This window comes from Haliotis rubra, unplaced genomic scaffold (assembly GCF_003918875.1).
Source record: "Haliotis rubra isolate DU_JTF1 unplaced genomic scaffold, ASM391887v1 Scf396, whole genome shotgun sequence".
NCBI lineage: Eukaryota > Metazoa > Mollusca > Gastropoda > Lepetellida > Haliotidae > Haliotis > Haliotis rubra.
The window spans coordinates 808,160-820,349 of NW_025767075.1; positions in this window are offsets into that span (position 1 = coordinate 808,160).

The following is a 12,190-nucleotide window of genomic DNA, read 5'->3' on the forward strand; positions in this document are numbered from 1 at the left end:
AAGGCTAGGTGTGATATATGAGATGATGAGAGGAAAGGTTTGAGTGGTATTGAGGTGGTTCAGTGGCGGTGATAAACAAGGCTAGGTTTGATATATGAGATAATGAGAGGAAAGGTTTGAGTGGTATTGAGGTGGTTTAGTGGCGGTGATAAAGAAGTCAAGGTGTGATATATGAGATGATGAGATGGAAAGGTTTGAATGGTATTGAGGTAGGTTAGTAGCGGTGATAAAGAAGTCAAAGGTGTGATATATGAGATGATGAGAGGAAAAGGTTTGAGTGGTATTAAGGTGGATTAAGTGGGTGATAAAGAACTAGGTGTGGTATATGAGATAATGAGAGAAAAGGTTTAGTGGTATTGAGGTGGTTTAGTAGGCAGTGATAAAAGTCTAGTTTGATATAGGAATAATGAGAGGAAAGGTTTGAGTGGTGATAGAAAGAAGGCAAGGTGTGATATATGAAGATAAGAAGAGAAAAGTTTAAAGTGAGGTATTAGAGAGTGGTTTAAAGTGGCGATGATAAAAGGAGGCTAGGTGTGATATATAGAGATAATGAAGAGGAAAAGAGTTTGAGTGGAACACATGAAAGAAGGCTAGGGGGTGATATATGAATAATGAGAGGAAAGGTTTAGGTGGTATTGAGGTGGTTTAGTGGCAGTGATAAAAAGGCTAGGTGTGATATATGAGATAATGAGAGGAAAAGGTTTAGGTTGTACAGAAGTGGTTTAGTGGCAGTAATCAAAGAGTCAAGGTGTGATATAGAGATAATGAGAGGAAAGTTTGAAGGTGGTATTAAGAGGTGGTTTTAAAGTGCGGTGATAAAAGAGCTAGGTTTGATATATGAGGATAATAGGAGGAATGGTTTGAGTTGTGATGAAAAGAGACAAGGTGTGATATATAGGATGATGAGAGAAGAAGGTTTTAAGTGGTATTAGGAGTGTGGTTTAGTGGCAGTGATAAAGAAGTCTAGGTTTGATATATGAGATAATGAGAAGAAAGAGTTTGAAAGTGGTGATAGAAAGGCAAAGGTGTGATATATGAGATAATGAGAGGAAGGTTTGAGATGGTATTAGAGGTGGTTTAAGTGGCGATGATAAAAAGAAGGCTAGGTGTGGTATATGAGATAATAGAGAGAGAAAGGTTTTAGTGGTATTAGAGGTGGTTTAGTGGCGGTGATAAAGAAGTCAGGTTTGATATATGAGATAATGAAGGCAAGGTTTGAGTGGTGATGAAAGAAGGCAAAGTGTGTGATATGAGAGAAATGAGAGAAAAGGTTTGAGTGGTATTGAGGTGGTTTAAATGCGATGATAAAAGAATAGGTGTGATAAGAAGAGAGTTGAAGTGAGTGATAAAAACTAAAGGGTGATAAGATCGTCGAGAAAAAGAGTTTGAAGTAAAATATTAAAGGTGGTTTAAAGTGGCAGTGTCAAAAGTCAAGGTGTGATATAAGATATGATGAGAGAAAAAGTTTAAAGTTAGTATTAAAGGTGGTTCAATGGCTTGAGTGTCAAAGCTAGAGTGTGATATAGAGATGATGAAGAAAGAAGTTTAAAGTAGTATAGAAAGGTGGTTTAAAGTGCTTGATGTCAAAAACTAAGTGTGATAAGAATAATAGGCAGAAAAAGAGTTTAAACAGTATTAGAGTGGTTTAAATGGCAGTGTCAAAATCAAATTGTGGTATAAAGGTTGATTAAGATAAAGTTTAAGAGTAAAGTATTAAAGTGGTTTAAATAGCTTGTGATAAAAGGCTAGAATTATAATAGAGATGATGAGATGATCAGAAGTTTAGATAAATTATTAAGTGTGGTTTTAAGTGCAGTGATAAAAACTAGAGTGTGATATATAGAGATAATAAAGAAGAGTTTGAGATAATTATTAAAGGTGGTTCAGTGGCAGTGTCAAAAAGCTAAAAGTGTGATATATGAAGAGATGGGAAAAGAGTTTAGAGTAGTATTAGAGAGTGGAGTTCAGTGGCAGTGATAAAAAACTAGAGTGTGATATAGAGATAATGAGAGGAGTTTAAAGTTTAAGTGGTATTGAAGGTGGTTCAGTGTGAGTGATAAAAAGGCTAGGTGTGATATATGAGATAATAAGAGAGAAAAGTTTTGAAGTGATATGAGAAGTAAGTTTAGTTGCAGTGATAAAAAGGCTAAAGGGTGATATATGAGATAATAAAGATGGAAAAAGAGTTTGAATAGTATTAAAGGTGGTTCAATGCAGTGCAGAGTGATCAAAACTAGGTGTGATATATGAATGATGAGAAGAAAAGGTTTAGAGTGGTATTAAAGGTGGTTCAGTGGCGGTGATAAAACTAGGTTTGATATATGAGATAAGAGAGAAAGGTTTGGGTAGTATTGAGGTGGTTTAAGTGGCGGTGATAAAAAGTCAAAATGTGATATATAGAGATGATGAGATGGAAAGGTTTGAATGGTATTGAGGTAGGTTAGTGGCGGTGATAAAAAGATCAAAATGTGATATATGAGATGATGAAGAAAAAAAAGAAATTAGTAGTGAGGTGGATTAGTGGCGGTGATAAAAAGGCTAAAATGTGGTATATGAGATAATAGAGAAGAAAAATTTAAAGTAGTATTGAGGAGGTGGTTTTAGTAGCGGTGATAAAGAAGTCTAGGTTTATATATGAGAGATAATGAGAGAAAAGAGTTGAGAGTAAGGTGATGAAACAAGAAGGCAAGGTGTGATAATGAGATAATAAGAGAAAAAGTTTAAGTAAAAGAGAGGTGGTTTTAGTGATGATAAAAGAAAGTAGGTGTGATATAGAGATAATGAGAGGTTTGAGTGGTGATGAAGAAGGCTAGGGGTGATATAGAGATAATGAAGAGAAAAGTTTGGAGTGGTATTAGATATTAGAGTGGTTTTAGTCTTGGCGTGATAAAGAAGGCTAGAATTGATATAAGAGATAATAGGAAGAAAAGGTTTAGGTTAGTACAGAAGTGGTTTAAAGTGGCTTATCATGCTCAAAAGTCAAAGTGTGATATATGAGATAATGAGAGAAAAAGTTTAGTGGTATTAGAGTGGTTTAAATGGCGGTGAGTGTAAAAAGCTAGGTTTGATATATAGAGATAATGAGGAGGAATAGTTTGGAGTTGTGATGAAAAACAGGCAAGGTGTGATATGGAAAGATGAAGAGGTTTTAAGTAGTATTAGAGGTGGTTTAAGTGGCGGTGTCAAAAGTCTAGGTTTGATGCATGAGATAATGAGAGGAAGGTTTGAGTGGTGATAAGAAGGCAACAAAATGTGATATAGAGATAATGAAGGAAAGTTTGAATATGGTATTGAGGTGGTTTAAAATGCTTGATAAAGATAGAGTGTGGTATATATGAATAAGGAGAAGAGTTTAAGTGTGGTATTGAGGTGGTTTAGTGGCAGTGATAAAAAGTCAGGTTTGATATATGAGATAGGAAGAGAAAAAGGTTTGAGTGAGTGATAAGGAAGGAAGGTGTGATATATGAATAATAAGGAAGAAAGGTTTGAGTGGTATTAGGTGGTTTAAATGCTTGTGATAAAGGCTAGAGTGTGATAATGAGAAGGAAAGGGTTTGAGTGGTGATAGAAGGCTAGGTGTCTCAAGGGAAAGATAATTAGAAGGAAAAGAGTTTAGTGGTATTAGAAAGGTGGTTTTGAGTAAGCAGTGATCAAAAGTCAAAATGTAATATAGAATGATGAAGAGAAAAGGTTTAGAGTAAAGTATTAAGGTGGTTTCAGTGGCGGTGATAAAGAAGGCTAGGTGTGATATATGATAATGAGAGGAGAAGGTTTAGAGTGGTATTGAGTGGTTTCAGTGGCGGTGATAAAAAAGGCTAGGTGTGATATATATGAGATAATGAGAGGAAAGGTTTGAGTGGTATTAAGGTGGTTTAGTGGCGGTGATAAAAAGGCTAGGTGTGATATATGAGAATGATAGAGATGGAAAGGTTTGAATGGTATTGAAGTGGTTTAGTGGCGATGATAAAGATGGCTAGGTGTGATATATGAGATGATGAGAGGAAAGGTTTGAATGGTATTGAGGTAGGTTAGTGGCGGTGATAAAGAAGTCTAGTTGTGATATATGAGATGATGAGAGGAAAGGTTTGAGTGGTAATGAAGAAGGCTAGGTGTGATATATGAGATGATGAGATGGAAAGGTTTGAATGGTATTGAGGTGGTTTAGTGGCGATGATAAAGAAGGCTAGGTTTGATATATGAGATGATGAGAGGAAAGGTTTGAGTGGTATTGAGGTGGTTCAGTGGCGGTGATAAAGAAGTCAAGGTGTGATATATGAGATGATGAGAGGAAAGGTTTGAGTGGTATTGAGGTGGTTCAGGGGCGGTGATAAAGAAGTCTAGGTTTGATATATGAGATAATGAGAGGAAAGGTTTGAGTGGTGATCAAGAAGGGAAGGTGTGATGTAAAAGATAATGAGAGGAAAGGTTTGAGTGGTATTGAGGTGGTTTAGTGGCGGTGATAAAGAAGGCTAGGTGTGATATATGAGATAAAGAGAGGAAAGGTTTGAGTGGTATTGAGGTGGTTTAGTGGCGGTGGTAAAGAAGGCTAGGTTTGATATATGAGATAATGAGAGGAATGGTTTGAGTTGTGATGAAGAAGGCAAGGTGTGATATATGGGATGAAGAGAGGAAAGGTTTGAGTGGTATTGAGGTGGATTAGTGGCGGTGATAAAGAAGGCTAGGTGTGGTATATGAGATAATGAGAGGAAAGGTTTTAGTGGTATTGAGGTGGTTTAGTGGCGGTGATAAAGAAGTCTAGGTTTGATATATGAGATAATGAGAGGAAAGGTTTGAGTGGTGATGAAGAAGGCAAGGTGTGATATATGAGATAATGAGAGGAAAGGTTTGAATGGTATTGAGGTGGTTTAGTGGCGATGATAAAGAAGGCTAGGTGTGGTATATGAGATAATGAGAGGAAAGGTTTTAGTGGTATTGAGGTGGTTTAGTGGCGGTGATAAAGAAGGCTAGGTGTGATATATGAGATAATGAGAGGAAAGGTTTGAGTGGTGATGAAGAAGGCTAGGGTGATATATGAGATAATGAGAGGAAAGGTTTGAGTGGTATTGAGGTGGTTTAGTGGCGGTGATAAAGAAGGCTAGGTGTGATATATGAGATAATGAGAGGAAAGGTTTGAGTTGTACAGAAGTGGTTTAGTGGCGGTAATAAAGAAGTCAAGGTGTGATATATGAGATAATGAGAGGAAAGTTTGAGTGGTATTGAGGTGGTTTAGTGGCGGTGATAAAGAAGGCTAGGTGTGATATATGAGATAATGAGAGGAAAGGTTTGCGTGTTATTGAGGTGGTTTAGTGGCGATGATAAAGAAGTCAAAGTGTGATATATCAGATAATGAGAGGAAAGGTTTTAGTGGTACTGAGGTGGTTTAGTGGCGGTGATAAAGAAGTCTAGGTTTGATATATGAGATAATGAGAGGAAAGGTTTGAGTGGTGATGAAGAAGGCTAGGTGAGATATATGAGATAATGAGAGGAAAGGTTTTTAGTTGTACAGAAGTGGTTTAGTGGCGGTGTTAAAGAAGTCAAGGTGTGGTATATGAGATAATGAGAGGAAAGGTTTGAGTGGTATTGAGGTGGTTTAGTGGCGGTGATAAAGAAGGCTAGGTGTGATATATGAGATGATAAGAGGAAAGGTTTGAGTGGTACTGAGGTGGTTTAGTGGCGATGATAAAGAAGGCTAGGTGTGATATATGAGATGATGAGAGGAAAGGTTTGAGTGGTATTGAGGTGGTTTAGTGGCGGTGTTGAGGAATGGATATAGCGGCGAAGGTGGTAACGAAAATTAAATGTTTATATATTATTATTATTATTAATATATTATTATATATTAAGATGGGGACGTTTGTTCGTTGGTGAGGTGGGCGCAGAAAAAGTAAAAATGTAGAGATGGGCGTAAAATTGGGGTAGGGGTGGGGGTGACTACGGATTCAATGGGCTTTAGATTCACATGATTAGTAATGGTTGTGAGTGAGTGAGCATGGTTTTACGCCGCTCTTAGCAATATTCCAGCAATTACACGGCGAGGGACACCAGAAATGGTCTTCACACATTGTACTCATGTGGGGAATCGAACCTTAGTCTTAACCACAAAGCTACCCACCTATCCTAAGAGACACGAACTTGCTTTGACCTTGTCAAAAACCTCCGAAAAGAGCACAATTCTTTTTAACACATAAGTTTTTACGGATAGTTCATGCATATGACCCTAATTCTCGAGGAACACTGTGATTATGCCGGGAATCGAACCCGGGCCTTCGGCGTGACGAGCGAACACTTTAACCACTAGGCTACCTCACCGCCCCTGAGTGGGTTGTGAAGTACAGGAGAGGTAAGGATAGGCTTTGTAAGGTGTGATGAGGATGAAAGCACATGGAAGTATAGGTGATGGGTTGGACAATAGATTTCCCTACTCTTAAGTTAAAATTACGAGCTGATTAACTATATTTAGATACTACTGTCTAAACAGACATCCATATAATTATACCAAGTGCTTTTTACACATGTACGTCTAGCACACTCCTTAATCACACACGCACGTACGCACGCACGCACACACAGAGAGATACATACAGGGACTATCCAACATATATACCTTCTGTCACACACAGTTATATTCAGACATGAACATACCTCAGATATTAAGGGCATACACCAACACAGAACAATGTCTGTAGTTATCACATAGTGAACACCATACACCACAGCCCGCCAACGGGTACCAACAGTCTCCAAACCACGATCCAGTGCACACCCAGCCAGACACCCCCAACCCACCTCCATCCCAACCCGTACAACGCAACCAACCCCACAACAACACCCAACACAAACACACTCTAGTACAGGAGCACATCTAGACACTAAAAAGCGAGCATAAAAGCACATATGTCACAGATGCAATACATTGATCATGACTAGTGCAGCTATTGTTCTGGTTCTTTAGAAACTATAACACACCTATTTTATGATTGGAGCAAGGTTACTTCTATATGGCAAAACCTTGAAAACTGGCTTAATAATACTCTGGATGAAAATTTAAAGTTCCCCAGCTCTGAGCCCTGCTCGGATTTGGCCAGAAAAATAATGATCCAATCGACATGATTCTCATCCTTACATCTTTAACTAAATATCTAAGCAGACGCCAACCTTTCAGTTTTTACAACAGGTGATAAAAAAAAATGTTCATGAATCGATCTTTTTTCAAATTCTGGTTAAACATGAGTCCATGTACCAATGTAAAAATGGAAAAAATAAACAAATTATGAAAAAGGTGTCAGATATACATATGTGCACATGCGCACACACTCATATATGTACATATGATACACGTAGGGTCAGAAGGGATTAGCGTCAGATCACGTGAGACACCACGAATGTTCAAGTGAACAATAGCCTGTTTGAGTAGCATCGAGTTACACAGTTCATATGATCACACGAGCACACAGCCAGCAATCTCCCAGTACAGTGGGTGAACGAGATTCAGGTAAGTACGATACAACAGGTCATTCTGGCTTTTCTTTACCTTTTAGATCAGAAATGATCTTGATGCTGGGTCAGTTTTAATAGGCAGAAGAGGCGTTACTCCGAGTGTACCAATACCACCCTAAATCATGACACTTCCGAACCATTTTACAGCAACGATCACCTCTTGATCGTATAAAGCTGGAACTGTGGTTCGTCCGTAAAAATCATATTTGAAAAATCTTTACCCTGCATTTCCGTGCACGACTAGAGCCTTTTCTCCATATGCGCTGCTGTTATTAATGGGATTTTATTTGGGGCTCGCTTGACATACCCAGATTACTTCAAAGACCCATTCTGATACCACAGGGGTTCCTTGATGTGAAACCTTGACGGCAAGTTGTTTGGAACATAAATTTTGGGTGTACCGCTGCAAGACACGCGATCCGTCGCCTGAGAAGCACGTCGTCCCAATCCAGCCTTCGCTCTGACCCGAATCCAGCTTCAAAGTTCTTCAAATTGCTGTAGATTGAAGCCCGATGTAAACCTGTGAAATTAACAAGTCCTTTTACTGATTTTATACCAGATTCATAAACGCTAGGAGTCGATTTTAGTTGCTTTGTAACGTCATGCTAACTAAAGCTTCAGTGTCGTCTGCTTGCAATGAGGTCACATGACCAAGCCGTCTGTGAACTCAAGGGAGATAATCCCGTAACAACGGCATAAACTACAGCTGTTAAAACACGTATTACAGTTTAACTGACAGCCATACTTCAAGCTTTAAAATGGGTAAAAGATAATGAACACGAAGCAATAATTTTTACTGATTCGTTGTCAGCTGTACAAGCAATTCAATCAGGTGTACAAGGTCCACGCAGTGACATACTATACGACATCTTGTATCTTGATACTGTTTTAAACTCCATGTACATCAGCTGTGATATTGTTTGGATTCCTGCACGTGCTGGTGTAGCTGGAAACGAAGTAGTTGACACACTTGCTAAGATAGCTTGCAACAGACCACAACCAGATATTCATTCAATTAAGCCCATTCCAAGAGATTACTAGTTTGTCATTTCATCTTCAATAACTACATCTTGGCAAAATAATTGGGATAATGAAACTACAGGTAGACACATGTACTATACTTGTCCTGTAGTAAACAAATATTTTAAAATTCGTCGGCGTTGTCGCAGAGATGAAGTTGTTTTAACTCGTCTCAGGCTGGGACATTGTGGATTAAAGGCATATAGAAGTATTTTAGATAAAGACCTATCTCCTCTGTGTGAAAGCTGTAACTTACACTGCCCAGAAACAGTTCAGCACTACTTCATTGACTGTCCAGCTCATGAAAACCCACGTAAGACTCTTAAAGAAACTGTGCTAAACACAGCCCAAAATACTTTTTCAATGAACGCAATACTTGGCGATAATTTAATGTATGGTTGCATAAAAAGAGCTGTATTAGACTTCCTCGTTAAAGCGGGTAAGTATGACATAATTAACTGAACATAAATATAACAGTTTGTTAAGTGTTGGGCGCACATAGGCCTTTTAAGGCCCAGGGTTGCCCTAAAACCTTATCTACCTACTACCTACCTACCATCAACTACAGACAGAATCCGAGGAAAAATATGCTTGTCGCATTTTGTCTGCTCGCTACTACATATATGATGATATTATCTATTCATTTCCCTTTTTCAATATTGGAGATCTTCGCTTTGATGTTCGAAAATTTGTTTACTGGTATTCGACATATATTATCCCAAATTTGAAGATATGATTATAAAATATCATATTTTACAAGCTTATATCAATACTTCATTGCTCCAGACTTGTAGATTTTGATCCTGTAATCTGATATGAACAATAGTATTTGTTGAGGGGGTGGAGAAACCGTTTGCAGTTTTCCGAATATTTCTGAAACCCAGGTTATCCAGATCATATTTTACAAAATTAACCAAATCATGTTTCTGATCTTCATAACCTGATAATAACATTGTATTTACATTAAAGCCCAGTATCAGACCTACATCGAAGACGCTCAGACAAATAGCACGACACCAGGGATCATTTTGGACCGCGCCATTGCGTCATACGTGCATTGAAATAACAAATGACTCATAGCAAACATCAGGGGCCCTAATGGCGCATATTAATCCCGCATGGCTCAATACAATGCAATACCTGGGCCTGATAAATCATAAATCCTATTGACCTCAGTCTCACCATGATTTGTCTGTCCAGCTGACACGGTTATGTTTAGATATAACGTTACAAATCATGATGATTATATATTAAGATAACATTTCCTGATCTGCTGGACGTTGTCTCATATGCAGAGACGAAGATTACCGAGTGTACTTTTTCGTAATCTGAGTCGCAAAGTACAATGTGCATATTTAAAACAAGCTGGTGTGTATTACTTTGATACACCTGACAGTTGTGGTTGGATATATTATACGGATGGAAATATTTAGTCTCCGACGGGGTTCCTGCTCTCGCCGCTTATTTTATGTTGACATATTGTAGTCAAATTCCAACAAGTAAATGGTTTATTCCCATGAAGGCGACTCGTAAAACACAGCAAGTGATGCGTGCAAGGATTATCGCTGTGGTCGAAGTTGGAGAACAAAAGATGTTTCTTGTGATTACAAGCATCTGGGCAAGAGTAAATACGTAAATTGAAAAGTACACGAAACAAAATAAAAACGTCATTGCCATTATATACAATACATACATGGTTTTTCTATAATTGTACATAAATACTTAATATTCTTTTTTTCAAAAATATAGATAACATAAAAAAAAATATACAATTCATTCAATATATACAATACAATGAACTAAAGTAAGGCTCTTGTGATGAATGTTTACTTTTCTGTCAGCTAAGGTTACTTTCAAGACGTCAATAGCGTTTATCTCACCAGAGTTATTGTAATTAACAGGGAGTTGGTTAACTACCGAACGATTTACACATGAATTCGCTGTTTTAGAACAGTGATACTATCAGAAAGGTGTCAGAACGTTCATACTTCCAGAATGGCAGTTGTGCCTTCCATTCTGATGGAAGATTGAATAATTTACAACAGAAGAACTAACAAAATGTAGGCAATATGTGTATGCTCAGTAGGTGAGAAATACCAACAATGTTGATTTTGTGGAAAGCAGTTCATTGAGTAAGTATTGTCCTGGCACGACCCATACTGAGATAATGCCGGATCTCGCTGTCTGTTAGAGGCCCTTCTCCATGACCGAAGATACCAGCGCCGTCCAGGAAAGCACAATGCAGATGTTGCTTTTGATGTTGATGATTCAGAACTGGACGCCTGATGGCCCATCAGGACATCACACCAACAGCCTTAAGACGGTTACGCACTGTCTTGGTTGACAAACGTGTGTCACAAGGAGTTGCTTCAAACGATTGATCGTGGCGAAGGGTTCACGCCTCAAATAATGGGCCAGATTGCGATCTGTCGCTGGAGTGGGTTGCCCTGGCCTTGGTCGATCTCTGACAGAACCAGGATGTTGGTGTTTCCGGGTAGGTTTACTGATGACAGAGTGACAGTTACCAAATTGATGTCCGATGACCTTGAATGGCATGACAGCTGCATGCATACCCACCGTCTGCCATCTCAGCACCAATGGAAGTCTTCTCGCCATAGTAATATGTATGGATGAAACGAATTGAATATTTACAAGTTTTATACCCTCGAACAACCGGACAGAGATGCTGCTTTTCATGATAGCACTGAAACCTTATTTTTCATTACCTGAAATGTGCTACTACACAATGGCATCATTAACTTATCATAACTATAATGAAATATATCAGGAGCTACCATGTGTATAGATTAAAACATATATGAAGACAGACAGTGAAATTGCATAGATGAATTGCGTATTCAAGTAGGGCGAGTTGACGAGGTATTTCGGGTGTTTCGTATTTACACAAATGGAAAGTTTTAGTAACAGTAAATGTTCTGTTTTCATTGCATGCGGTTTCCGACTCTACACAGCAGGAAGTCATCCTGGCAGTATCATTATTCCATAGCTCATCTTTCCATTCCCTATGGAGTGAGTGAGTGAGTTAGAATTTAACGTCACCTCGGCAATATTTCAGCCATATAGTGACCATTCCCTATGGAAGGTTTTATAAACATCTATAAAAATACAAATAGACAGTTTGTTTTTTAGTGCTTTATGCTATTTAATAATGAATCTAAAATATTCTACAGGTGCGCCGTCCAAGCATCACCACAAAACTGAGCCAGTGGACAGTTTGTGTACACGGCTGAGTGTCTTACTAAACCGCCTGGCTTGATTTCCTCGTGTCACAGTGTGGACAGTTTGTACACAGTCTCTCAGGTTGCAGTGTACACTGTACTGAGTGATATTGAGAACTGCTATGTTTATTGTGACCCAATGTGCTGTGAAGATCAGGATGTATTCAATGGTTTTGCTGTGAAAGTAAGATCTGCTAAATATGTCCACTCCACTGGGGCACTGTGACAGTATATTGCGTTGGTTAAAATTTCGAAAACGTCATTTGGTATACCAGCTCCGTGGCTAACTCATGTGATCAAGCCAGTATTTGGAATAGAAAGATAAACCCACTTGACCCGACCTCTTACAGACACAGTCCCTCTTTGCAAGGATTAAAGATTTTGCAAAAGTATATATAAATTTGAGATGACCCCCGACTCGAAATGCTTTTTGAG